The following is a 23930-nucleotide window of genomic DNA, read 5'->3' as shown; positions in this document are numbered from 1 at the left end:
TTGCAAAATTGGAAGCAATAAACACAAGATCGCAGTGGAGGGACTTTTTCTGCGAGGAGAGATTTGTTTTCCAATTTCTACAGTGGAATTCCAGCATCAATGAATGCCTTGCACAGATTACTCAAAAACTCAGATGTGTGACTGGAGCAAGCAGTAAATGTAGAGAGGAGACAAGCTTGGGTATTTCGCTTGGGTTGTCTCCACCCCAGCAGTATCAACATTGACTTCTCTAATTTTAGATAGCCCTTATCTTCTCCCTCCTCCCCCTCCCCCTTCCCCATAGCAAAAGGATTTGAGTATAGAAGCAGGGAGGTTCTACTGCAGTTGTACAGGGTCTTGGTGAGACCACACCTGGAGTATTGCGTACAGTTTTGGTCTCCAAATCTGAGGAAGGACATTATTGTCATAGAGGGAGTGCAGAGAAGGTTCACCAGACTGATTCCTGGGATGTCAGGACTGTCTTATGAAGAAAGACTGGATAGACATGGTTTATACTCTCTAGAATTTAGGAGATTGAGAGGGGATCTTATAGAAACTTACAAAATTCTTAAGGGGTTGGAGAGGCTAGATGCAGGAAGATTGTTCCCGATGTTGGGAAAGTCCAGGACAAGGGGTCACAGCTTAAGGATAAGGGGGAAATCCTTTAAAACCGAGATGAGAAGAACTTTTTTCACTCAGAGAGTGGTGAGTCTCTGGAACTCTGCCGCAGAGGGTAGTCAAGGCCAGTTCATTGGCTATATTTAAGAGGGAGTTAGATGTGGCCCTTGTGGCTAAGGGGATCAGAGGGTATGGAGAGAAGGCAGGTACGGGATACTGAGTTGGATGATGAGCCATGATCATATTGAATGGCGGTGCAGGCTCGAAGGGCCGAATGGCCTACTCCTGCACCTAATTTCTATGTTTCTATGTTTCCCAGCTCTCCTTTTAGTTCTACTGTCTCCGCCTCTTCCTTTCTTTTTCCCGCCCCCACATCTGTCTGAAGAAGTGTCTCGACCCGAAACTTCACCTATTCCTTCTCTCCATAGGTGCTGCCTCACCTGCTGAGTTTCTTCAGCATTTTTTATCTACCTTCGATTTTTCCAGCATCTGCAGTTCTTTCTTAAATAGATCTTGGAGAAGACTAAACCAGCAGGTAGCGGCATTAACGAATGAATGACTGGCGGTGGCACCCCTGGGTTTGCCCTTGTGATGGAAATTTTCTTGTGTCATACTATGTTACCACATTAATAATAACATTAATATTAACATTCACATAGAAAATGTCATTGTGATCATGGTAGAACTAGAGAAAATAGCACGACCTTTTAGCAAAACAGCAAAAAAAGGCTGATTAAGGCACTCGACCGTGAAAAGAACATTATCCTGGTGAAATCATCAAAAAAGGCATGAAAAGGCACTCGTGGCATTTGGCAAAATCCTGGCTCTAGTCCTAAGCGATAGGAGCAGTATTAGGCCATTCAGCCCACTCAATGACTTCAATGGATTCTGCCAGTACGTCTCTTTGTATGGGTAACACATTGCAAAGCCTTTGCGTACCGGCTGCACCTCGGAATTATTAACCAAGGCAGCTTGAGGTTGTAATTGGGAAAAAGAGCTTGAAATCGTTTGGAGATGCTTACACCTTAGAGAGTGCATCTTGTCTTAAAACACAGTAACAGCATGCCTGAACCTACCTGATCTCCTGGTTGCTAGATACTTTAATTCACCTTCCCATTCCCACACAGATCTTTCTGGCCTCGGTTTTCCTCCATTGTCAGAGTGAGGCTAATTGCAAATTGGAGGAGCAGCATCTCATATTTCACTTGGGCAGCTTTCAGCCCAGTGGTATGAATATTGATTTCTCTCACTTCAGGTAGTCCCGGCATTCCCTCTCTCATCCCTCCCCTACCAGGTCGCATTAACTTCTCATTTTCACCATACAAACAGCCTACAATGGCCTGTTTCCTTTATCATCGTTACTTTTTTGCATATCTTTAATTCATTGTTCTTTATCCCTCCACATCACCGTCTATATCTCTCGTTTCCCTCATCCCTAACCAGTCTGAAGAAGGGTCTTGACCCGAAACGTCACCCATTTCTTCTATCCAGAGATGCTGCCTGTCCCGCTGAGTTACTCCAGATTTTTGAGTCTATCTTATGTCTACTCTGCCATTCAATCATGGCTGATCTATCTCTCCCTCTTAACCCCATTCTCCTGCCTTTTCCCCATAACCTCTGACACCCGTACTAATCAAGAATGTATCTATCCCTGCCGTAACAATATCCACCAACATGGCCTCCACAGCCTTCTGTGGCAAAGAATCCCACAGTTTCATCACCATCCTCTGACTAAAGAAATTGTAAATGCCTACTATGTTCTGTGTGCTGAAGCAAAGCAAGAATTTCATTGTCCTATCAAGGACACATGACAATAAACTCGCTTGAACTTGAACTTGAACTCCTCCTCAGCTTCTTTCCGAAAGAACTTCCTTTAGTTCTTTCAGAAACTTACAAAATTCTTAAGGGGTTGGACAGGCTAGATGCAGGAAGATTGTTCCCGATGTTGGGGAAGTCCCGAACAAGGGGTCACAGTTTAAGGATAAGGGGGAAATCCTTTAGGACAGAGATGAGAAAAACATTTTTCACACAGAGAGTGGTGAATCTCTGGAATTCTCTGCCACAGAAGGTAGTTGAGGCCAGTTCATTGGCTATATTTAAGAGGGAGTTAGATGTGGTCCTTGTGGCTAAAGGGATCAGGGGGTATGAAGAGAAGGCAGGTATAGGATACTGAGTTGGATGATCAGCCATGATCATATTGAATGGCGGTGCAGGCTCGAAGGGCCTACTCCTGCACCTGTTTTCTATGTTTCTATGTTTCTATGTTTCTGAGGCTATAACCTCGTGGAAACATCTGCTCCACATCGACTCTATCCAAGCAAATGTTGGAAGCTTCACAGCTTGTCAAATTTCAAGTCTGAATATTTGCTTAATGCTACATGGCTTGAAGTGCATTAGTGCTGCTTATACATTGTGAACATCTGGTTTAGCGAAACCCAAGAGAGAATGTAACACAAATTAAAATGAATGTAACTGGTGTGAAGGGGGCATTACTGATGCCAAACATGTCTTATCACAATACTGGAGATCCGATATTCTTGTTGGTCTGATCCTATTTAATGTTATCTGATGAAAATCTAATTTAATATAAGGTGTTATACATTGAGAATTGCAAGTACACGGGGAATGGGGTTGAACTTTCAGGAAAAGATGAAGAGTATATATTTGGGAGGGATTATAGATTTATTTTTTAATTCGTGGAACTGACGGCAAGTTGTCTATTTGGATAGGAGATTGGTTAAGTGGCTGGAGCAGAGAGTGGAGGTGATGGCAAGCACTCAAATTGGCAGTAAATTAAAGTATAAAGCGAATGGAAATCTAATAGAGAAAAAGAAAGTGCTGGAACAACACCGCAGGTCAGGTAGCATCTATGGATAGAGAAACATTTAACACTTAGTTCGAAGTCCCTTCGTCAAAAAGGGCGGCATGGTGGTGCAGCGATAGGGTTGTTGTCTTACGGTGCCACAGACTGGGTTGATCCCGACTATGGATGCTGTCTGTATGGAGTCTGCACGGTTCTCCCCATGACCGTGTGGGTTTTCTCTGGGACTTCGGGTTTCTCCCACATTCTTTTTGTTTTTTTTTAATTTATTTTTATTAGAAGTACAGTAAATTACAATAATACACATCAGATATATCTTCTTACATTTGTTGTACCACTTCGTCCCCCACTTCGGGGGAGATGCAGCGAGACCTGGGTGTCATGGTACACCAGTCATTGAAGGTAGGCATGCAGGTGCAGCAGGCAGTAAAGAAAGCGAATGGTATGTTAGCTTTCGTGCAGGCGCGAAGGGCCGAATGGCCTACTCCTGCACCTAATTTCTATGTTTCTATGTTTTTCGAGCTTTTAAAAAAGATAGAAATAAAAGAAGTAAGGAAAGTGAGCAAGAATCGTGAAGGTGCAGGAAAGTGTTGGGAAAAGACAGCCCCTTAGGGAAGAAGTTAGAGAAGGAAGTAAAGAAAGGAAATAAGACCCTAGAAAGAATAAAAAGGGAATACAATCGCTCTATTGTAACTCAAAACTCGCAAAAAAGGATATACCAACCGTGTTTAAAAAATATATCTATATTTTATATCCCCCGTTACCAGATCCTGGTACCATTTATATTTTAAATTACTATTGCACCGTATGCTTGTAATAGTTCCATAAATGCAGACCACGTCATTTGGAAGTGGTCTGCTTTGCCTGCTAGGAGGAGTCTCATCTCTTCCAAGTGTAGTGTTTCGAACATGTTTGAAATCCACATTTTTATTGTTGGTATTGGAGCATTTTTCCAAAATTTGAGTATAAGCTTTTTTCCCCATTATTAGCCCGTAATTAAGTAAGTTCTTTTGAAACACATTTAATTCGGGGTTACCTTCCGATATTCCAAAAATGATCCATTCTGCTTTTGGTACAAGTTTTATTTTAAATAATTTTGTGAAGATTTCAAATATTTTGTTCCAAAATGTTTGGATTTTTATACAAAAAACAAAAGAGTGCGCTATGGTAGCTTCTTGTGACTGACATTTATCACAAATGGGGAAAAGTTTATTTATTTTAGTTTTTGAATAATATAGTCTATGTAATGTTTTATATTGAATTAGAGTATGTCGTACGTTGATCGAGCATTTATGCACATATAGTAAGTGTTTATCCCAGCTCTCTTTTGAAATTTTTATAGCTAGTTCCCAGTCTCTTCTAATACCATCGGTTGTAGGTATTTCTATATTTAAAATAATGTTGTATAAGTATGATATTAGATTTGATGATTCAGCCTTTGTCTTCATGGCTTCATCCAATAAGTCTGGGGACATGTTATTGTGTATTTTTTGTGTCTTTTGTGTATTTTTTCAGATAGTCACGGATTTGAAGATATTTAAAGTATTGATTATTTTTCAAATTATATTTGTTGTAATTGTTGAAATTATAATAATTTTCCTGATTCATACAAGTCTCCGAGCGTTTTAATTCCCATTCTTTCCCATTGTGTAAATGATTTATCTATAATTGAAGGTTTAGACGACGGGTTATTGACTATTGGCTTTAAAAGAGATAGATTTCTTAATTTTAGATCCTGTTTTATTTGTTTCCAAGTTCTAATTGTGCTATGTTCTATTCTCCCACATTCTAAAGAGATACAGGTTTGTAGGTTCATTGGCTTTGGTAAGAATTGTAAATTGTCCCCAGTGTGTCGAACATTGCTAGCGTACGGTGATCGCTGGTCGGCGCAGACTCGGCGGGACAAAAGGCCTTTTTTTCACGTTGTGTCTCTTAGCGAAACTAAACTAACGAGAGAACATTAAACATAGACCAGTACAGCATAGTAATAAGCCCTCACTCCCATAATGCCCATGCTGAACATATACGTCGTTAATCTAATCTCCACTGCCTACACGTGATCCACATAAAGTACCTGCATTCCCAGCCTACCCCTCCCTCCCCACTCTTCCACTTCTCTCCCCCCTTCCCCCTCCACTCTCCCTCCCCACTCTTTCCCCTCTCTCCCCCCCCACCCTTCTCCCCGTCCCTCCCTCATCCCCTCCCTCCCCATCCCCCCTTCCCCCACATCTCTCTCCCCATCCCCATCTCTCACACCCCTACCCCGCTCTCCTTTCCCTCACAAATCTGTCTCGTTTCCTCCTCCTCCTCCTCCTCCTCTCCCCTCACTCCCCTCTTCTCACCCCCCCCTCCCTCCACCTGTGTGTTTGGGGGGTGGTTAATGTGTGTGTGATGCCGCAGCAAACGCCGTTGGGGAAACAGACCCAACGGGTCTGCACTTGGTCTAGTCTCCTTTAAACTTTGGCATTCTCGCCTTAAACCTATACCCTCTAGTCTTTGATGACAGTTCCACCCTGGGAAAAATATTCTGACTGTCTACCTTATCTATGCTTCTCATAATTGCATACACTTCTAGATTAGATTAGATTAGATTAGATTAGATTAGATTAGATTAGATTAGATTAGATAAGATTCCTTTATGTCGTTCAGGCCTTTCGGTCGGAACAAAATTTCGTTGCCTGCAGTCATACACAATAATAATAAATAACAAAACATTCAATAAACACAAATTAACATCCACCACAGTGAGTTCACCAAGCACCTCCTCACTGTGATGGAGGTAAAAGTCTTAGTCTCTGCCTCTTCCCTCCTTGTTCTCCCTCTGCATTGTGGCGATCCAGGCCGAAGATGCCGCCCTCCAGTCCAGCGGACACAGCTGTAGTTGCGGGAGCTCCGGAAACAGGTCACCAACATGTAACCTGCGAGCTGGGCCCGCGGCCGAACCTCCGGAGTGATGTCGCCGCCACCTCAGCTCCGATTCGGTCCGCTGCCGAAAGCCGGAACACCACCGCGGGAGTCTATCAGGTTCTATCAGGTGTCCCTTCAACCTTTGGCATCCCAGGGAAAATAATCCAAATTTGTCCAACCTCTCCTTGGAGCTAACATCCCCTAATCGAAGCAGCAAACTCTTCTGAATCCTCTGGAAAGCCTCCACATTCTTCCAAAGAAAGTAAGTTAGTCTAAATGGTAGAGAAGGTGGGCGAGGGCAATGGGTGGCCCATTGAATGAACATGTTGTTATTCTTTCCAGATGTAGCGCGGAAACAGGCTCTTCAGCACACAAGACCCATGCCTTCCAGCGATCACCCTGTACACTTGCACTATCCAACACATCAGGCAGTAATTTACAATGTTACCAAAGCTAATTAACCAACAAAATACTTCTTTGGAATGTGGGAGGAGACCGAAGCATCCTGAGAAAATCCACAAGCGGCCATAGGGAGAAGGTACAAACTCCATAGAGACTGCAGCCGCAGTCAGGATGGAACGCGGGTCTCTGGAGCTGTAAGTCAGCAACTCCACCGATGCGCCACTCCTGCCATCCAAAGTTGAAAGAAGAGGAAAAACAGACAGAACCATTTCCCCAGTTTGGAAATATCACATACTGGGGGGGAGGGACATAGATTTGAGATGCTTTGTAGTTTAGAGGAGATGCATAGGGCAAGTTTTTTATAATGACAGTGGTGAATGCCTGGCAGGTGCTGCTGTGGTGTCTTTCCGCTGACTGGTTAGCACGCAACAAAAGCTTTTCACTGCACCTTGGTACGCCTGACAGTAAACTAAACGGAGATACAATAATGACATTTAAGAGACATTTAATTGGCACATGAATATGCAGGGAATGAAGGAATATGGTTAATGTACGGGCAGATAAGAATTGGTTTTGGCATCATGTTCGGCACAGACATTGTGGGCCAAAAGACTCGTTCTTGGGCTGTACTGTTTTAGTTCTATGTTCTAAGAGCAAGTGAATTACTATTTTAGCTGGAAAGACTATTTGGGTCACGAGATGGAAAGGATGAAGCAAACACTGTTCTTGAAGGCAGGCACAAAAACTGGAGTAACTCAACGGGCCAGACAGCATCTCTGTAGAAGAGGAAGAGGTGACATTTCGGGTCGAGACCCTCCTTCTTTCGACCCGAAATGTCGCCTATTCTTTTTCTCCAGAGATGCTGCCTGACCCGCTGAGCTACTCCAGCTTCCTGTGTCTATCTTCGGTTTGAATCAGTATCTCCAGTACCTTCTTACACAAACGCCGAGAAGAAGGGGTGAGAGTGAAAGAGAGAGATGTGAATACGACATGGTCTATGTCTCTGTCCACAGTGGTCATAGGGTCATAAGTGAGAGGAGTGGAATTAGACCATTCGGCCCATCAAGTCTCCTCCACCATTCAATCATGGCTGATCTCCTTCAAAAGCCCCATCTTTCTGCCTTCTCCCCGTAACCTCTGACACCCGTACTAATCAAAAATCTATCTATCGCTGCCTTAAAAATATCCACCGACTTGGTCTCCACAGCCTTCTGTGGCAAAGAATTCCAGATTCACCACCCTCTGTCTCAAGACATTTCTCCTCATCTCCTTCTTAAAAGAATGTCCTTTAATTCTGCGGCTATGATCTCTAGTCCTGGATTCTCCTTGATCATGGTGAAGCCAAGGTGCAGGAGGAATCTGCTGTGGTAGACAGGAAGCAAGGGGGTGAATGGTTACCAGGTCAAAGCAAGAAAGTGGAATTGAGGTTACAGCCAGATCAGCCTTGAGCATTGAATGGAGGAGAAGGCTCTATTGGCTGAATGGCCTGCTCCAGTTTTCAATTGACATGTTCATAGACTTGTATTAGACACAATCACACCAGATAGAACATCCAACTCCGAGTAACAAAAGCTGAATTAAATCACCAAATGCCAGATGTGATCATTCTTCAAATGCAAAAAAAAAGACAAAATCTAATCTAGAATGAGTTCTTGTGAGAAGTTTTGAAAATTAGTCGGGAGATAATTGAATTGGCCAGCATAATCGTGAGAATGAGAAGCTCAAGGGGGGGGCCACATTTATAAATTAATGAATAATATCTAATGAATTAGCGCTCAGGTTGTATGGCATTTACTAATTATTAATTTAAACACTGAAGTGTTGAAAATTTTGCTCCTTCAGCCTTTTTGTCAAATCTTTTATTAAATATTTGCCACATTTGGATTTGAGTTTCGACTTACATAGATGGACTGGCCCACCTTGCTTCGACACCTTCAATTAACCCATCGCAAGTTATATAAACGATAAGTGCAAATGAGGAAAATCTGCCAACAGTCTTTTGCAAAGCTTGCTGAGCCCTTTGCCTCTGACAGATGCTTTGCAAGTTCTCATGCACCAGGTTCCGAATACGCACTGCCCATGTTGCTATGGTGAAAATGAAAATGAAAACCCCATCATCTTTCTGGATTCCGCAGTTTATCTATCTATAATTCTCCTAGCTCATTAAAAAAATATTCCTTTTATCTCCATCTTTAACACTTTACCGCCGCCCACAATGTCCTCCTTTGCCATGATTTGATCACGTTTGTTGTGAATGCTACTCTTCAACGTCATTGTCATTTTACCGAGCATTCTTGCTATTGAGGGAGTGCAGCGTAGGTTCACGAGGTTAATTCCCGGGATGGCGGGACTGTCATATGTGGATAGAATGGAGCGGCTGGGCTTGTACGCACTGGAATTTAGAAGGATGAGAGGATATCTTATTGAAACATAGAAGATTATTAAGGGATTGGACACACTAGAGGTAGAAAACATATTCCCAATGTTGGGGGAGTCCAGAACCAGGGGCTGCAATTTAAGAATAAGGGGTAGGCCATTTAGAACGGAGATGGGGAAAATCTTTTTCACCCAGAGAGTCGTGAATCTGTGGAATTTGCTGCCTCAGAAGGTAGTGGAGGCCAATTCTCTGGATGCTTTCAAGAGAGACTTTGATAGAGCTCTTAAAGATAATGAAATCAGGGGATAAGGTGAGAAGGCAGGAACGGGGTACTGAATGTGGACGACCAGCCAAGATCACAGTGAATGGCGGTGTTGGCTCGAAGGGCTGAATGGCCTACTCCTGCACCTATTGTCTATTGTCTATTGTCTATTGTTTTGTCTCCCGGAGTCAGAGGGACACTGAATGGAGATGGAACACTTGGACCACTGTGTCCACACAAACCATCAGCAACTCCTCACAACGCCTCATCCTTCATGTCAAAATGCCCCCGACTATTAGTATACCCCATACTGATCTCACTATCCTCCAAGTCCTTCTCCTTGGCGCTCACCCATGCAAAGTGTCGATGCAAGGCACAAAATAGGACGATGATTCAGCCACTTCTCCCCTTCATCCTGAGACAGTATTCAGTATGATCATGGCTGCTCTGTGCCAGGTGGCACAGTGGAAGAGTTACTGCCCTACAGCTCCTTCAGATTCAGATTCAGATTCAATTTTAATTGTCATTGTCAGTGTACAGTACAGAGACAACGAAATGCATTTATCATCTCCCTTGAAGAGCGACATAACAAACGATTTGAATAAATAATAATAAGTGTCCGGGGGGGGGGGGTGGTGATTGGCAGTCACCGAGGTACGTTGTTGAGTAGAGTGACAGCCGCCGGAAAGAAGCTGTTCCTTGACCTGCTGGTTCGGCAACGGAGAGACCTGTAGCGCCTCCCGGATGGTAGGAGGGTAAACAGTCCATGGTTGGGGTGAGAGCAGTCCTTGGCGATGCTGAGCGCCCTCCGCAGACAGCGCTTGCTTTGGACAGACTCAATGGAGGGGAGCGAGGAACCGGTGATGCGTTGGACAATTTTCACCACCCTCTACAGTGCCTTCCGGTCGGAGACAGAGCAGTTGCCATACCATACTGTGATGCAGTTGGTAAGGATGCTCTCGATGGTGCAGCGGTAGAAGTTCACCAGGATCTGAGGAGACAGATGGACCTTCTTCAGTCTCCTCAGTGCTAGAGACACAGATTCAATTCTGATTGCGGGTGCTGTCTGTACGGAGTTTGTACGTTCTCCCCGTGACTGTGTGAGTTTTCTCCGAGATCTTCTGTTTCCTCCCACACTCCAAAGACGTACAGGTGTGTAGATTCATTGTCTTGCTATGAATGTAAATTGTCCCTAGTGTGTGTAGGATAGTATTAATATGCGGGGCTCGCTGGTCGGTGCGGACTCGGTGAGCTGAAGGGCCTACTTCCGCTCTGTATCTCTAAACTAAACTAAACTAATCCATACCTTCCCTTTCCCCCTCACCTTCAATTCTCTGATCTGCTTCCATCTCCTCATTAATTCCCCCCAATGATCTAAACTCCACAACCCGCCCTCTACTGTAGTGAATTCCAGAGATTCCTCAGCCTCTGTGAGAATGTGCAGGAAGGAACTGCAGGTTCTGGTTTATACTGAAGATAAGACACAAAATGCTGGAGTAATGCAGCGGGACAGGCAGCATCTGTGGGCCGTTATGGACTCCACCGTTCCTGAGCTCATCTGTGGCCGGCACGGTTTTTGTCCTGGCCTTCTCTATCTTTCAGTCTGATTCGGGGGGGATGCAAGCTTTTCTTTGTCGTATCTCCGTCTCTGTCTCCCTCTGCGCTGAGGCCTAATCGTGGAGCTGGCGGTCTCCAACTGGGACCGGCCTCAAGACTCCGGAGGCAGAGCCTGGACTCACCGTCGCGAAGCTGGCCGACTTCAGGGCTGTGGTGGCGCCGCGGGCAGCGGCTGCGGCCCGACTTCGGAGCCTGTGGCCGACAATATCGGGAGCTCGCGGGTCCCAGGTTGGTGACCGGTTCTCCGGAGCTCCCGCAACAACAGCTTCGTCTGCTGGACTGGAGGGTGGCAGCTTCGTCCGCCCCGGAGTTTGACCCGGCCCGTTCGCGGAGCTCGGGTTCGGCCGCGGGACTTACCATCGCCCGGCGGGGGGGGGGGGGGGGGCCCAACATCAACACCCTGGATCGCCTCAACGCAGAGGGAGAACAAGCAAGGAAGAAATAAGACATTAAGACATTTTGCCTTCCATTACAGTGAGGAGGTGCCTGGTAGACTCACTGTGGTGGATTTTAAACTGTGTTCATTGTGTGTTCTGTTGCTTTATTTTCTGTCATGTCTGCAAGCTATTGAAACTTGTCCCCTTATTTAAGATTTTCCCACTTCCAGAAATATCTGAAAATCCGATTAAGCCCCCTCAGGTTTCATATATGTTGTGTAATTTTCCTTTAAATAACAGAGGGATGTTTTTTTTAGTGGCACAGCTTTAACTGGAAGCTGAATGTGTGGGAGAAATGAGCAGAGGAGAGAAAAATAAGTGCACATATTTGTTGATGTTTTTGTTATATAATATCTGGAAATCATATGAAACTGAGAGGGAGTGACAGACCTCAGTGAAAGTCAGTGCCAGAGACTGAAGAGAATTGCGGAGATGGCGAGGAACACTTGTCAGATTAAAGATGAGAGGGGAAAGTGGGTCGGGGAAGGGTGTGATCATTTAATGTTACTAAATTTAATTTTTTTTGGCAAGCAGCGAGTTTAGTTTTGTGTGTTTTGTCTGCAGTTGGCAAAAGCCAAGATTAATCACCTCATCTGCAAGGCAAAAGTTAGAATTTCAAGTAGATACACGAGAGACTGCAGACACTGGGAGCTGGATCTTAAAACAGTGTGCTGGAGGAAGTCAGTGGTTCAGGAGGCATTGGGGGGGGGGGGGGGGGGGGGGGGGGGGGGGGGGGGGGGGGGGGGGGGGGGGGGGGGGGGGGGGGGAAGGACATTGCCACCATTTCAGGCCAAGTCCTGATAGAGGGTCCCGGCTTGAAATGTCGACTATTCTTTCTACCTGAAATAGCTGTGAAATGATAGTGGGAGAGGTAGAGGGAGAGGGAGAGTGGTAGGGAGAGAGGTAAAGAGAAAGGAAGGGGAGGAGAGGGAGGGAGGGAGGGAGGGAGGGGAGAGAGAGAGAGAGAGAGAGAGAGAGCATTTGCGGGTCTGGGCATCGGGCAGTCGACGGTCACACCAGAGTCGGCTGCCTGCCCCTCTTCCCTACATCCGTGCTCGCGTGTCCCTGGAGAGGGAACATGCGGTGTCCACGGAGATGCTGGAGGCCTTCCGTGAACGATGGTCGCCACATTGGGGGGATCGAGAGCATTGTTAATATTGATCAGAATCAGAATCAGATTTTGCAACATACGAGGAATTTCATTGGCCAGGTCAGTCATACAATTAAAAGCAACAGATCACTCAAGAACACATTTTAACATGAACATCCACCACAGTGACTCCGACACATTCCTCACTGTGATGGAAGACGAAATAAAGTTCAAGGCCTTCCTTTTGTTCCTCCTTGATCAGGGGCCTCGAGCCCTCCGTTGACGGGTTGATCTTGAGTCCTGTAGTCGGCGCCGTTCGGGCCCTCCGCGTCGAGGCGATCAGCTCCTGCATCGGGGGGTTGTCAGCTCCCCCGCGCCGGGCGATCAAACCTCGCGTCGGGGCTGGTTGAACCTTCTGCGGCATTGGAGCTCCCGACTCGGACTCTCCCGAGACTGCGAGCCCTTGATGGTAAGCCCGCAGGCTGCGGTGGGAGCGATCCCAGGCAAGGGATCCACTCCGATGTTAAGTCCGCGCCCTGCGTAGGGGTTCACAACAGTCCGAGGCGGCTCTCAGCTCCAGCGATGGTAGGCCGCAGAGCGCCCAGATAATGTGATCCGAAAATCAATCACATCTCCGGGAAGGTAAGAACTTGAAACCCCGAACCCCCCCCCCCACATAAAACAAACCGAAGTACATTAAAACAAACTCTTAACAGGCGCTAAAAATAACAAAGGATAAAAAAACGAACGGACTGTCGGCAGGTCTGTCATCTCACCGGCGCCCCTGGTGGTCGCTATATTGATTGCACCAGAGTATTATAATGACTGCTTGATGTATTGTAACTGTTGAATATTTCTGTACTTTTGGGACGCTGTAATGAGCAATTGCTGAATAAAGTCCTTGGAAAGGAAAAAAATGGGTAGAGAGAGAGAGAGCATTGGAGAGGAAGGGGAAGGGCAGAGGGAGTTTATTTCCATGTGTTTGCATGATTTTTTTCAAGAAGCACATATATTGTGGATTGTTTCAAAGTCCTAATTCCACCAGCATAACAAGTAATTGAGTGTAATGGGGATCTAGCACAGAAGGGGAGCTATAGACTCACAGAGACTGCATACAGCATGGAAACAGGCCCTGCAGCCCAACTCCTCCAAGCCGACCAAGATATCCTATCCAAGCTGGTCCTATTGGCTTGAGTTTGCCGCATATAGAAACATAGAAAATAGGTGCAGGAGTAGGCCATTCGGCCCTTCGAGCCTGCACTGCCATTCAATATGATCATGACTGATCAACCGACTCAGTATCTTGTACCTGCCTTCTCTCCATACCTCCTGATCCCTTTAACCACAAGGGCCACATCTAACCCCCTCTTAAATATAGCCAATGAACTGGCCTCAATTGTTACACAAAAAAGCTGGAGAAACTCAGCGGGTGCAGCAGCATCTATGGAGCGAAGGAAATAGGCAACGTTTCGGGCCGAAACCCTTCTTCAGACTGATCGGGGGCGGGGGTGGGTGGGGACAAGAAAGGGAAAAGGAGGAGTAGCCCGAAGGCTGGGGGATGGGAGGAGACAGCAGGGGGACTGAGGAAGGGGAGGAGACAGCAAGGACTAACAAAATTGGGAGAATTCGATGTTCATGCCCCCGGGGTGCAGACTCCCCAAACGGAATATGAGGTGCTGTTCCTCCAATTTCCGGTGCTGCTCGCTGTGGCGATGGAGGAGACCCAGGACCCTCTCTAACTGGCCTCAATTACCTTCTGTGGCAGAGAATTCCAGAGATTCACCACTCTCTGTGTGAAAAAATACATGACTCCACTGGGGCTCGAACCCAGGACCTTCTGCGTGTAAAGCAGATGTGATAACCACTACACTATGGAACCACTTATCCTTCTAAACCTTTCTGATTCATCATCTGCCCAAATATCTTTTAAACACTGTAATAAAATCTGCCTCAACTACCTCCTCTGACAATGCTTTCCATACACCCATCATCCTCTGCGTGAAAAAATTGCCCTTCATCCTATTAAATCGTGCCCCACTCACCTATATCCTCCAGTTTTTGATTCCCCTATTCCAGGTAATAAGAATATGTGTAAATTCCTTATCAATTCCTCTCATGATTGTGCACACCTCTATAAATTCCATTCATGCACCTTCACTCCAAGGAACAAAGTCCTAGCCTGCCCTCGATTCTTGGCAGCATCCTTGTAAGGTTTCTCTGCAATCTTTCCAGCTTAATGACATCCTTTCAACAGCAGGGTGACTAACGATGGGTTAGAAACATATAAAATAGGTGCAGGAGGAGGCCATTCGGCCCTTTGAGCCAGCACCGCCATTCATGGTGATCATGGCTGATCGTCCCCTATAAATAACCCGTGCCTGCCTTCTCCCCATATCCCTTGACTCCACTACCCCTTAGAGGTCTATCTAACTCACTTAAATCCATCCAGTGATTTGGCCCCCAATGCCCTCTGTGGTTGGGAATTCCACAAATTCACAACTCTCTGGGTGAAAAAGTTTTTTCTCATCTCAGTCTTAAATGGCCTCCCCTTTATTCTAAGACTGTGGCCCCTGGTTCTGGATTCACCCAACATTGGGAACATTTTTCCTGCATCTAGCTTGTCCAGTCCTTTTACAAGTTTGTACGGTTGAGGCCACCATTGCTCATTCACGATCTTATGGAGTGATGGGGCATGCATGAGGAGCAACATAGAAACTTAAAAAATACATGCAGGAGTAGGCCATTAAGCCCTTCGAGCCATCACCGCCAATCGATATGATCTTGGCTGATCATCTAAAATCAGTAGCCCCATTCCTGCTTTTTTCACCCTATCTCTTGATTTCCATTAGAACTCTCTCTTGAAAACATCCAGTGAATTGTCCTCCACTGCCTTCTGTGGCAGAGAATTCCACAGATTCACATCTCTCTGTATGAAAAAGTTTTTCCTTATCTCAGCCCGAACTGGCCAACCCCTTATTCTTAAACTGTGACCCCCTGGTACTGGACTTCCCCAACATCGGGACAATTTTTCCTGCAACGAGCCTGTCCAATCCCTTACAATTTTTACATGTTTCTATAAAACACCTCTCATCCTTCTAAATTCCAGTGAGTACAAGCCCAGTCGACCCTTTGTTTCATCAGTACGTCCATCTTGAATGGTCAGCCGACTCCTGTTTTATTGTGTTCTAGTATCTATAAAACTTATTGCCTTAATCATGTATCTGTAAACTGTGGATGGCTCGATTGTGATCATGTGGAATGAGCTTCCAGTGAAGGTGGTGGAGGCAGGTTCGTTTTTATCATTTAAAAATAAATTTGATAGTTATATGGATGGGAAGGGAATGGAGGGTTATGGTCTGAGCGCAGGTATATGGGACTAGGGGAGATTATGTGTTCGGCATGGACTAGAAGGGTCGAGATGGCCTGTTTCCGTGCTGTAATTGTTATATGGGTATATGGTTATATAGTGTGCAGTAACTGCAGTGTCCACAACTGGAAATGATGAAAAATCTCAGCTACGCAGGCAGCAGCTGTAGACGGAGAAACAAAGGGTTTCAGGTTGACAATGGTGCAGGAGTAGGCCATTCGGCCCTTCGAGCCAGCACCGCTATTCACTGTGATCATGGCTGATCATTCACACTCAGTACACCGTTCCTGCCTCCTCCCCATATCCAGCAGCATAATCAAGGACAAGTCGCACCCTGGCCACTCCATCTTCTCCCCTCTCCCATTGGGAAAAAGTTATAGAAGTGCTCCAGATGCAGGGATATCTGCCCAACAGTGTTAGGCAACTGAACCATCCGACCGTAACTTGAAAGTAATCCTGAACTACTGGTTATCCTTGGACTATCTTGTAGGGTCTCGACCCGAAAGGTCGCCTATTTCCTTCACTCCATAGATGCTGCCTCACCCGCTGAAGTTCTCCAGCATTTTTGTCTACCTTCGACTTTCCAGCATCTGCAGTTCCTTCTTAAACACCTGGACTACCTTTGATCTGACTTTACTAGCTTTATCTTGCACTAAAAGTTATTGCCTTAATCATGTATCTGTAAACTGTGGATGGCTCGATTGTGATCATGTATTGTCTTTCCACTGACTGGTTACCACGCAACAAAGGCTTTTCACTGTACCTCGGTACACGTGACAATAAACGGAAACCGAACTAAACTGAAACTGAAATAATCAATCAGGGAGCTAATTTATAAAATAACAGTTTTTGACACGAATAGAAGATTGGTTGACTAATGGGAAGCAGAGAGTGGGCACAAATGGGTCTTTTACACTTTGGCAAGGTGCTAGGAGTCAATGAGTGGCATTCCACAAGGATTGGTTTGTATGTGTTAACAAGCAACTAGCTTGGATGATGGAAGAAAGGTATTCTTGCTAAACCCAACATTGAGTTTGATTCTTAAGGGGTTGGACAGGCTAGATGCAGGAAGATTGTTCCGATGTTAGGGAAGTCCAGGACAAGGGGTCACAGCTTAAGGATAAGGGGGAAATCCTTTAAAACCGAGATGAGAAGAACTTTTTTCACACAGAGAGTGGTGAATCTCTGGAACTCTCTGCCACAGAGGGTAGTTGAGGCCAGTTCATTGGCTATATTTAAGAGGGAGTTAGATGTGGCCCTTGTGGCTAAGGGGATCAGGGAGTATGGAGAGAAGGCAGGTACGGGATAGTGAGTTGGATGATCAGCCATGATCATATTGAATGGCGGTGCAGGCTCGAAGGGCCGAATGGCCTACTCCTGCACCTAATTTCTATGTTTCTATGTTTCTATGTTTCTATTATATTATGTTCTGTGTTAGTTGAATGCTGGATAGTTGACCAAATAGGCTCAATAGATTATTAAATTCATCACGGGCTACCAGGTGAAATCGTTCATGTGCATCGGAGAGCCTTAGTTAACTCTTAGCAAACATAATTCATGTTAATATGTATTAGGAGAAGAATGGGGCCATTTGGCCCATCACGTCTACTCTGCTGTTCAATCATGACTGATTTATCTTTCCCTCATCCCATTCTCCTGCCATGGCCCCATAAACCCTGACATCCGCACTAATCAAGAATCAACCTCCGCCTTAATAATATCCATTGACTTCAGCGCCAAGGCCGTCTGTGGCAATGAGCCCCACAGATTCACCTCCCTTTGACTAACAACATTATTTTTCATCTCCTTTCTAAAAGGACGTCCTTTTATCCTGAAGCTATGGCCTCTGCTCCTAGATTCTCCCCGCTAGTGGAAATATCCTCCCCACATCCACTCTGTCCAGACCTGAAGGTAGGCATGCAGGTGCAGCAGGCAGTAAAGAAAGCGAATGGTATGTTGGCTTTCATTGCAAAAGGATTTGAGTATAGGAGCAGGGAGGTTCTACTGCAGTTGTACAGGGTCTTGGTGAGACCACACCTGGAGTATTGCGTACAGTTTTGGTCTCCAAATCTGAGGAAGGACATTATTGCCATAGAGGGAGTGCAGAGACAGTTCACCAGACTGATTCCTGGGATGGCAGGACTGTCTTATGAGGAAAGACTGGATAGACATGGTTTATACTCTCTAGAATTTAGAAGATTGAGAGGGGATCTTATAGAAACTTACAAAATTCTTAAGGGGTTGGACAGGCTAGATGCAGGAAGATTGTTCCCGATGTTAGGGAAGTCCAGGACAAGGGGTCACAGCTTAAGGATAAGGGGGAAATCCTTTAAAAACCGAGATGAGAAGAACTTTTTTCACACAGAGAGTGGTGAATCTCTGGAACTCTCTGCCACAGAGGGTAGTTGAGGCCAGTTCATTGGCTATATTTAAGAGGGAGTTAGATGTGGCCCTTGTGGCTAAGGGGATCAGGGGGTATGGAGAGAAGGCAGGTACGGGATACTGAGTTGGATGATCAGCCATGATCATACTGAATGGCGGTGCAGGCTCGAAGGGTCGAATGGCCTACTCCTGCGCCCAATTTCTATGTTTCTATGTTTCTATGTTTCACAATTCGAAAGCCACAGTGGCAACGAATGTACTAAGGGAAAAGTGTGACTTGCAGGAAGTATAAAATTAGCGCTGGACTCACTGAAAATTCACGGAAATACAACGTGGGTTCATTGACAAGACGGCTGACAAACATTCTGTATATTTGCCGCATTTTGCTATTTTTACATCAGCATGTCGACAGGTGTACGAGTTTGCTGAAAGGCATTTTATTTCTTAAGCAGCACACCAACCCTCTCTCCCCTGCAGGCACAGTATTTGCTGTGCACGCCACACATCATTTGGTGGTTCATCAATCCGCAGGGTTCCCGATCTAATGTGAAATCCCCTGGTCTGTTAGCATTGGGCTCAATTAGCATCCCTCATGCTTCAATGGAGGGATGGTTGACAAAGCAAAAGAAAAAAATCGCGAGTGGCAAAATAGATATCCATAAATTGCGCTCTTTCTCTGCGCGTTGAAGTGTAAGGGCGGCACGGTGGCGCGGCGACAGCATCTCTGGAGAGAAGGAATGGGAGACGTTTCGGGTGACACAAAAAAAGCTGGAGTAACTCAGCGGGACAGGCAGCCTCTCTGGAGAGACACAAAAACATAACGTCACACATTCCTTCTCTCCAGAGACGCTGCCGATCCCGCTGAGTTACTCCAGCTTTTTGTACAGTCTGTGGAATTCTCTGCCTCTGAGGGTGGTGGAGGCAGGTTCACTGGATGCTTTCAAGAGAGAGCTAGAGAGGGCTCTTAAAAATAGCTGAGTCAGGGGATATGGGGAGAAGGCAGGAACGGGGTACTGATTGGAGATGATCAGCCATGATCACATTGAATGGCGGCGCTGGCTCGAAGGGCCGAATGGCCTCCTCCTGCACCTATTGTCTAGTGTCTATTTCTATTGTATCTATCTTTGGTATATATAAATGGTCTATTTGCCCAAGTTTGACCCATAATCCCTCTAGACTGCCTCAACTACTATCTCTGACAACTTGTTCCATATACCGAATACTCTCTGTATGAAAAAGCTGCTCCAGGTTCTGACAGAATTTCCCCCCTCTCACCATAAACCTGTGCACTCCAATTCTTGCTTCCCCTACTCTGGGAAAAGGACTCTGTGCATTCACTTTATCTGTTTCTTCTTCTTCTTCTTCTTCTGTCGTATGTCTTTTAGACCTGCAGCTCCGTTGAGGCGAGCCAGGCCAACGTGTCATCGTCCAGGTCAATCAGACCTCGTTCACCATTCAGTGGCCGGTGTTTGGGGCAACTGGTGACCATGTGCTCCACTGTCTGTGTTGGGTCCCCACACTCCCAGGAGGCGCTGTCCACGAGGCCCCACCTCTTCATCGCTACTCCATAGCGTCCGATGCCTGTCCTCAAGCGGTTGACGGTTGTCGACTGCTTTCAGGGCAGGTCCATACGACCCTAATATATACCAGATACTGTTTTTTGGTGGACTGTCTGTGGGCCGCCGAAATAATGTTCACTGTTCGGTCCGTCAGTCCCAGCTGTAGTGGAGGTATTTTTAGACTCTACAAATTAATAAGTTCATATAGTTGTGACATGGGTGGCTATCCCTTGTTACGGGATGAACCAATAAATCTGGTCTATTCGGGATGGTGATACATGGTTCTAATACCATGTCGAGTATCACAGGGAACCATGGTTGAGTAGGCCAATCGGGTAATACCAAAATACCAGACGCAGAGTCTTGCTGTATTTTCCTTAATACCCGACTGATGAGGCAGAAAGGAGGGAATGCATAAATAAACAATTTCCCCCAATGCAGCGAAAATGCATCTGTCGCCGCTGCCCCAGGGTCTGGTTCCCATGAAACATAGTTTGATAACTGGTGATTAAGTCTCGATGCGAATAGATCGATATCTGGTGTTCCATACCGTGCTGTAATATCAGCAAATACTTTTTTATTCAACATCCATTCCGTGTTTTCATTACATTTGCGTGACCTGGTGTCTGCCACTAAATTTAGTTTGCCTGGTAGGTAAGTAGCTGATATCCAAATATTTCTCTGGATACACCATTGCCAAATTGTATTAGCCAGATTGTCACATGATGTCGATTTGTTTCCACCCATATGGTTGATATATGTTACCACGGTGGTATTGTCAATCTAGTCTAACATGCTGGTGATATAACCCAGAACAATATGATTTTAGACCATGGAATGCACACAACATTTCCAGGTAGTTTGTGCCCAGTGTTTGTAATGATGATGCCTCCTGTGCATTCCATCTACCTCCACAGCTGGAGATGGAATTGGTAGCACCCCAACCAAGTGCACTGGCATCAGTTTGTAGCACCATAGAAGGGTTGCTGATAATGATTGGATTGGAAAATGCCGAATGTTATCTATCCACCATTTTAGTTCTATTATAGCTTCGATTGGTAGCTTCATTGGTCTGTCAAAATGACCAGCATTAATTTTGAGTGCTCGTATTTTTGCTCTCTGTAAATTTTGGTAATGTAAAGGTCCGAATTGTGTGGCTGAAAAAGCAGCCACTATTTTGCCAATTACTCTTGCTACCAATCTGATGGACAGTTTACTGATGTCAATGAGGTTATTGCAAGCCTCTATTAAGTCTATAGCCTTTCCCTTTGGCAAAGTCACCGACATGTGAACTGAGTCAATGGTGAACCCCAAATAATCCATTGTGGTGGAAGGCGTTAATTTAGATTTAACTGGATGGATAATAAACCCCAGTTTTTCAAATAATTGTTTTGTGGCTGTTACAGTTTGTTTGGCCAATTCCAAAGTTTTGCCCACAATAAGTATGTCATCTAGATATGCCATGACCATGTGTTTTCGTTTCCGCAGAAACGCTAGGGCTGGTTTTAAAATTTTTGTGAACAGCCTGGGGGCTGATGTTAACCCATTTGGCAGCACTCTATACTGCCAGGGCTGTCCCATCCAGTTGAATTTTAAGTAACATCTGTGGTCACCTCGTATAGGCACTGAATAGTAAGCATCTTTTAAATCGATGCTAGCCATGAAGTAACCTTTGGAAATCAATTGTTTTGCAGTAACAAAGGTTTCCATTTTGAAATGAATATATTGTACAAATGTATTCAAATTGGTCAAATCTATGATGATGCGACAACCACCATCTTTTTTGTTTTTGATAAAGCTATTGGACACAAATTCCAGCGATTTGTGTTGGGATTTTTCAATTACCCCTTTTGCGTAAAGCCGCTCCAGTTCAGCATGCACTTCTGATTTTTCTTTACCTGAAAGTACGAACATTCAGTTCGGTACATGCTGAACTGGAGGGCTATATTTGTGTATAAATTCTATGGTATATCCCTGGATACTGCTTAAAATATAAGTGTCGGTAGTTAACATACTCCATGCATCCAGAAAGAAGTGTAATCTCCCCCCAACCTCCATACTCCCTGCAATTTGTAAGGAACCAGACCCACCTACCTCCATGGTTACCAGTGGCAGGTTTACTTATTTTTGTAAATCCTTTGTGGATGTTGAGGCGCCGGTGTCTGGGTTTGTGGTTGGGTTGGTGTTGGAGGTTTGCGTATCTTCCAAAAAGGCCGGTCTGGGCCATGGCCTAAAAAAGACCGATGTTCGGTGTACCGGTCCTTTGAGCTTTCACCAGTTTGTCTTGTTCTACTGATGGGTGCATAAGGGTGCTGTTTATGGCCGTAGTAGGTTCTTGATGAAGTCGCTTTTATGAGCCCCAGGGTTTTTGCCTCCTCATCGAGCTCCTTGACTTGCTTGGATAGGTTACCTCCAAATAGTAAAATTGGTGGTTTTATGTTTCCAGGTTTGCACAGACCTGCGAATTTCGGGTTTAGAGCAGGTCGGATGGCACTCTTCCTGATGCTGTTTATTTCATATTGTGTGTTGCAAAGCAGTGCCAATGCATCCTGTTGATCCTGCGACATCTCCTTTTCATCTACTGTGCGGGCGAAAGCTGTTATTCCCGCTGTTAGGAGCTTTAGTACTTTTTGGAGTTTGACATCCATGCCTCTAACTCCTGTTCTGACATGTTTCCATATGCAATTATTTACAATGGGGACATTCAGGGATATACAGTTTCCCGGTGCCAAGTGTCTTGCCGTGGTGTCCATCACAGCCCGTTCCTGTAGCTGCTTAAAGGACATATAAAGGACATCAATACTGGCAGCTAGTTTTTGTTCCAGGTTTTGGCCAGTCTGGTCTGGCTGTATGAAGTTGGACACCATGTCTAGTAGATTTTCACGTTCCTGCACCCCTTGCACACTTGATTTCTGTTCTGCAAACCCCTCTTCTGGATCAGTCCAGAATTGACCCCCAGTACTCCCCTCTGACGAGGGAGATGCACTGTGCAGCCCTACAAGAGATGCTGCTGTGGGTGTGGTATATTGCATACAGTGACTGGACTCCGTCTCCCGGAGTCTGTCACGTTGGAGCATCTGCTCCACAAGCCGCTCCATCCGGCTCCAGCGCTCACGGTCGCTGGCTGCTCGCGGCTGCCCGAAGTCGGACTCATCTGAGTCAACGACTTTGTTGGTTTTTTGTTTTGCCTTACCGCCCGGCCGCGGTGTAGATCTGGCCGGTGCGGGGGCGAAGTCAGGCACAGCTGATCCCATTACGGGTGATTCATGTGTCGCTGGCCACTGCTGGCTGCCCGCAACTCCGCGGTCCTCCCCCGCCAGCTTTGTCGCAGCCCTCGTTGTTTTCTTGGACTTGTCCATTGACTCCCCACCTGTAAACATAGAAACATAGAAACATAGAAATTAGGTGCAGGAGTAGGCCATTCGGCCCTTCGAGCCATTCAATATGATCATGGCTGATCATCCAACTCAGTATCCCGTACCTGCCTTCTCTCCATACCCTCTGGTCCCCTTAGCCACAAGGGCCACATCTAACTCCCTCTTAAATATAGCCAATGAACTGGCCTCAACTACCCTCTGCGGCAGAGAGTTCCAGAGATTCACCACTCTCTGTGTGAAAAAAGTTCTTCTCATCTCGGTTTTAAAGGATTTCCCCCTTATCCTTAAGCTGTGACCCCTTGTCCTGGTAAACCAATATGGGAACAACACAAAAAACGGCAGAGTATCTCTTACCTGCAGGTTCCGGCTTTTAAACTTGCCGCCGTGGGGGAACATCGTTCCACCCCGCCTGACTGTTTCGCAATGCATGTAGCGATATGTCACGTGACTCCGAAGTAAAATGCAGAGCTAAAATCAACAAACAAAACAAGGGTTTTGTAAGGAGCCAAATTAGGTTTAGAGGGCATGTTAACTACATCTTGCTCAATATTCATTTAAAACCAACACGGACTATCTGACAGAATCACACTGGTGCAGGTGTAGATGCTGCCTTATTTAACTTCTCATCAAAAACAAGTGGAAAACCCACAGTGGGGAATAAGGCAAAGAAAAGAGTGTTGTGACTTGCTGGTAATGTAAAAAGCAGCAGGAGCAGGGCTCACTAGAATACATTGA

General features: G+C 45.6%; 1 protein-coding gene and 1 non-coding gene across 2 annotated transcripts in view; one reads left to right on the top strand and one right to left on the bottom strand.

Annotated features, from left to right (window-relative positions):
• Positions 1-23930, top strand: part of LOC129697848 (gamma-aminobutyric acid receptor subunit gamma-3-like) — a 60646-nt gene that overhangs the window by 11986 nt on the left and 24730 nt on the right. The window lies entirely within an intron of this gene.
• On the bottom strand, positions 14317-14389 carry trnav-uac (transfer RNA valine (anticodon UAC)). Its single transcript has one exon. It is a non-coding gene; the product is annotated as a tRNA-Val (tRNA).

Source organism: Leucoraja erinacea, chromosome 6, assembly GCF_028641065.1.
Source record: "Leucoraja erinacea ecotype New England chromosome 6, Leri_hhj_1, whole genome shotgun sequence".
In the NCBI taxonomy this organism is placed as follows: Eukaryota; Metazoa; Chordata; class Chondrichthyes; order Rajiformes; family Rajidae; genus Leucoraja; species Leucoraja erinaceus.
The sequence above is the reverse complement of the archived record's forward strand: the minus strand, read 5'-3'. Positions and strand labels throughout refer to the sequence as shown.